This window comes from Cimex lectularius, unplaced genomic scaffold, assembly GCF_000648675.2.
Source record: "Cimex lectularius strain Harlan isolate CLEC.00 unplaced genomic scaffold, Clec_2.1 scaffold291, whole genome shotgun sequence".
NCBI lineage: Eukaryota > Metazoa > Arthropoda > Insecta > Hemiptera > Cimicidae > Cimex > Cimex lectularius.
The window spans coordinates 97,588-103,320 of record NW_019392878.1 but is presented as its reverse complement, the minus strand read 5'-3'; the positions used below and the strand labels follow the sequence as shown (position 1 = coordinate 103,320).

The window sequence follows — 5,733 nt, the reverse complement described above, 5'->3', positions numbered from 1 at the left end:
GAGTTTCCTGTACTAATTCTTGCAATGCGGAGCGCAAAAATTTGTTCAGTCTCCGGTTGCCAATTTTTTTTTCGCTCGGAGGTCAATGGCAATATTGTGTCAACATGTCTGCCATTCCTACATCCCAGGTCCGAGTTGAGGTTCATGGCATTGTTTGTTTAATTAACTCAATTGTTATGTTTCAAAACAGAACGAAATTGAGACTTTCTTTGTCAATCGTAAAGCAAAAACACGTTCTAAAACTGAACATTTCAACTTTATTTAGTTTTACCTTATGAACCATAGCCATTTTCAACCTTTAGGAAGACTTGGATTACTAAAAAATTATGTATAATAAAATCAATTTTGAACATAATATATCATTTTAAATTATTATTTTTAGTTTAATTTATTATTATTGTTAATATTTTCTCTTCAAATTTTATAATTTGCAAGCATTTTATATCAGATTTATTTAATTAATAACGTAAATTAGTGCTTAGGTCAAGTTTTCTTTAAAAATTTAAAACATATTTCCTCATTTTTCTACTTTACGTTTATTTATATATTATGTTAGTTTTAACAAGGAGTTGTCACATTTACATTTTTACGACAGCCCTTTTATACTTGTTTGAAATCCATACGGGAGTGCATGACTAGAACACTTTAACGCTTCTCCGACGTCTAAAAGTAAATTGTTCAAGACTTTTTATTCAAAAGATGTTTTTTATGCTCATGGTCGTAAATATGATTATGTGAAAAAATACCTGTACGCGACCAATTTTTTAATGTTTTACGCACAATTTCAGAATTCTATTTACTTATTTTATGATTAATTCATTTAAAATATCAAATATGGAACGAGAGATGAGAAGTGCGTAAAAGAGAGAGAGAGAAAGAGATAGAGGGAAAGATATATATTTAAATAAAAAGCTCGAGAAATTAGTTTACGAGCCAAAATATATTATGGCAACAGTCCGTTATTTTTTCAAAAACTACCTGCCATAATGATGTAAAATGTTCCTGAACTCGTCAAATTACTTATTTCGGTAAATAAATCGTAAAATAACAATATGAGTTAAAGTAGGTTAACATTTGTCTTGTAATAATTTCAGGTTTTTATGCATATTTGTTTCTCATTATATGAAATCTAAATGTTAGTTCAAGGATTACATTTTTTTGATTATATGCTATTTAATTTATTTGTTTGTACGACCTAGTTATAGAAAAGAAATTAGCAATGTACTGCTTCATAAATATCTCACCACAAAACTTTTGCACAACCCATGGGTCATGATGGTTTAGCAGTTAGCTGGTGCCGTGAAATTGTCAATTTCACATTATGAGTTTTGTTGTTATCGAAATTATAGTTTCATTTTTGAATATATATTTTTAACTTATTGACGCCGATCTCTCCAATGGGTTCGGGTTTTCTCGCTGGGTTGCTCGCCGCAAGTTGCATCTAATTTCCTCCAGTAGCGATTCGAACATTGGTCGTCCGATGACTCCACCCACTCGAGGCCTTTGACTATTACCAAATGTTTGGTCCATTTATTCGAACAATGTTCATTGAGTCCTACTTTCTCTAAGATTTTTTCCTGACTAAATAAAAATTAACCACTTTCCGGCCTCCGCCGGTTGTATCCTGTAGAGCGGGCACGTACCTCCCAACATCGCCCGCACCCCTGATTCAATCTGTCTCCCGCAGTTTATGCCAGGTCCGTCGCTTCCGGTGGGTGTTGCTCGACAGCCGGGGTCGCTGGAAGGGTCGCTAAGCTACGCTCCCGATCCATATGGCCCCTGGCATTGGACATCGAGGACCTCACGGCAGTGAGGGAGAGGGTGAGGAGCAATCTCGGCAGTTTTCACGCCAAGGTGCCTGAGCGTCTTCTTGGTTCACTCAGGGATGCATCCTCTCGACCCCAGTACTACACCGGCCGCCAAGAAATAGCTCTTCTGGTGCAGCTAAGTGAGGGCTTCTCTCAAAGCCCCGTACTGAAAATTCTACTCGTCCAACGCGCCCGCTGTCTCATATGTGGCCACGAGGCTTAGGACTATAACCCGATCCTTGTCGGTCGCGACGACGTCCAGCCGGAGTCTCGTCCCTTCAGGTGTCCGTGGGAAGCTTCCACAGCGACCTGGTAGCCTGTTTCACAGAGACCGGAGACGAGCACCTCGAGGCACTCATCGAACCTCCTCCCTATCTTGGAGCGATTCTCAGGACACGAGGAAAGAACATGGGAGAGAGTCTCCCTACCGGCCCTACATCTCCTATATTCGGCCGGCACACTCTAGTCCATCCTCCTCAATGCTTCCCTAGTACCCATCGATTTGATCCTCCTTATAAATCGGGACTCCTGACGGATCAAGAACCTTATTTCCCTTCTCATGACCACGAACGCACTTCCCACATATTCCTTATCCTTACTGATATCAGTACATATTTTCAGGTCCACAGCTCGTCCAATTTCATGTCATTCATCAGGGAATAGGCTGGATGAATCCAGTTTTTACAATTTGTGTGTGTGTGTTTTAATAGTCGCTTGTACATTTAGAATACATTTTAGTTTCGAAAACTTTTAAAATATCTTAAGTTGTAAAACATCCAAGGAGATAAGCGTCAAAATTTGCTTTTGTTAGCTAGAATTTCAGGCTTAACATCATTTCATTGCTGATAACAACTGCAATATTGAGCAATATTAGCAGCTGTTTTTTATCATCGCTCATATCTAAACAATCCCTTTTTTTGCGATAACGTTGCCTGCCGTAAACCTCTACCATCACATATATCTTTCGAGATAACGGCTGCAGAAATGTGTAAATATCGCCGTTGTTTAGAATAGATTATGCACTGTCATTTTTATTATCATCTAGAGAAATTAAGTTTATTATTGTATTTGCATTTCACCTTTACATACGTTAATACCCAGTAAAATATTAATTTGAAAATATGGACACAGATATGATATTTCTTAAAGCAATTATTTACTGGAAAAGCAAATTAAAGGATAAAGATTAATGAAAATATCTATTTAAACAGTTTTTTATGCCTCTACCTATTTATAAATATTAAACACATAAAAACATCGGTGTCCAATGATATTTTTTCTCAGAGGCCGCTTAATAAATAAATATAAGAAGAATCTCTCCAAGTCTTTGGTTTATAATTACTAAATAAAACAAGCGATTTTACTCGAATACTTGAACTTTAAATCTGATTTCAGATCGCGTCAATTATATGTTGCGATCTCAAGCATTTGGACTAGTAGTATGCAAAATCCATAATGCACAAAGGGTCAACGGTTTTGTCATACCATTCTGTATTTGTTATGAAGTTTACAACTGTTTGGAATGCTGCATCATTCAGCATTTCTTCGAATAACAGTCCCCGCTGGAATAATTATTTACCATTCAATGAAATATTAATGATTCCAAGGTCCTGGATTGCAATTTATTTATCATAATGAATGTGAGGTCAAAATTTACGTTTAATTATAAAAATTTTAAATTTTACTCATGCCACAGTGCACACTGATGAATGCAATCTTTTAACACTTACAAACAAAAATGTTTTATAATTAATTGTTTTATTTATTTTAATATTTCTATACTTATTGATTTAAATTTATTATCTTCTTTCTTAATGTTAAATTTCTTAAGGCTAAAAAGGAAAGTTGTATCCGAATGGTAAAAATCGCACCACTTTAAGAACAAACATAGTTTCAATTAATTAAGGTTTTAGTTGAGATAAAAAAGTCAATGTCACGAGCGGGATTCGAACCCGCGACCTTCGGCTAAATACGCCGCTACTCTACCACTTGAGCTATCGTGACTTCGATCCACTCGGACACTAACTTCCCATTTCAACCATACCTTTTGAAGTTTCCCTCCTTTTTGCCATTTTTCAAATGTCGTGTAATCTATTTGATTCTCGGCGACAAATGAGTGGATCGAGGTCATGCTGGCTCAAATGGTAGAGCAGCGGCGTATCTAGCCGAAGATTGTGGGTTCGAATCCCGCTCGTGACACTGACTTTTTTATCTCAACTAAAAGCCTTTATTAATTGAAATATATTAATTGGTCAGGCGGACCACGAAAATTAGTGAATTTAATAATCATAATTCTATTCTATATATTGTTTATCAAGAACAGAGATTTTTATCAGTACATGGAAGTTCTGAGTTGGCACGATCAAGTTGTATAAATCCGGTCCAGAGAAAAGAAAGGGTGTGAACACCTGGGGAATTCTATACCAGATAATATCAGTTATTTTATGACAAGAAGAAACTGAGCAATTAACAAATGCGTGCGCACACATTATTATTATATGCTAATATTAATTATTTACGAGTTATTTCATATTTTCATATAAAATGGAATAGTTTTTACAATATAAAGGACGATTTGTAAAAGGGAATTTTTTAATTAAAGGGAATTATTCAATTTTATAAAGGAAATGTTATGGGGTGCGGGAAAGAAAAGTTTATTAAAATAGGGGGATGCTAATTAAAGAAAGCATTTCTTGAAAAAAAATTATTGGGAAAATTTGAAAGTTTGTAGGTTGAAATGGGGTGTTAGTGTCCCAGTAGATCGAATTCACGGTAGCACAGTGGTTACAGCAGCGTATGAGCCGAACGTCGTGGGTTCGAATACCACTCTAACGCTTTAACTTTTCCATCTCACCCACAACTTTTGATTAAAAGTATAAATAATTATTATAATTTGATGTAAACTTTAATATTTATAATATGTTATCATAATTTTCTGCATATTGTTTATAGGTGTTTTCAGGTTATGTTTTATATATTGAAAGAATTAGTCAAATTTCAAAAGAAAAAGAACTTTTCGTTTTATTGTATTCAAACGTCATGAAAGTTTGACTCGGCGAACATTTAGACTTGTCTTTTTGGCCTGTCCCATTTGGATTATCACCGTTTCCACTCAGTTGACGAGTGTTTAAATCAGAAATCCTTTTTTTCGTCGAGCCAACAGGCCTGTTAAAAAACCTTTCTTTGTTCAAATGTAAAATAGGTCTGATTTTATGTTAAAAACGGAAATTTCCTCAAGGATCATCTCATTGCCAGACGTGAAGTATTTTAGATATATACTCAATTTTATCAGCTTCTATTAAATATATAAATACTCAATTAATTATACACAATTTTTTTCGAAATGAAAAATTCGTGTATAATCAATTGAATATATATATTTAATAGAAGCTGATAAAATTTAGTATTAATCTAGAATCACACCTGTGAATCGTACACAGTCCCGCTAATCTAGTACAATCGTTAATAAAAAGTGTTTCTATATGAAGCCGCGATTTGCTTACAGTTAGAATAAAATCGGGGAATCGAAATGAGAAGTTTGTGGCATGGGCGATCGAAGTCACGGTAGCTCAAGTGGTAGAGCAGCGGCGTGTTGAGCCGAAAGTCGTGGGTTCGAATCCCGCCTTTGACACAAATTTGTCATTTAGAAAAAAATTGTGTATAATTAGTTGAGTATTTTAGATATGTCAAAATAGTTTCAGAAAAAAACTGATAATACATCTTTGTAGATCCTTATAAAAAAAAATTGATACAAATAACTTTTTACCCGATAAACATAGTACTTACATGGATTATCATATTAAAATAATTTCGTGTAATAATTTTTTAAGCGGTAGATTTTACTAAATATTTCTACAACTTTACTGTACGTTGGTTTGCAAATTGCCGGTTCAAACAGTTGTACGTTATTCATAAATCTCTTTGT

At 34.8% G+C, this 5,733-nt stretch overlaps 1 non-coding gene across 1 annotated transcript; it reads left to right on the top strand.

Annotated features, from left to right (window-relative positions):
• The first annotated feature begins 5,366 nt into the window (after window positions 1–5,366).
• Window positions 5,367–5,439, top strand: Trnan-guu. The gene has a single exon. It is a non-coding gene; the product is annotated as a tRNA-Asn (tRNA).
• The last annotated feature ends 294 nt before the right edge of the window (window positions 5,440–5,733 follow it).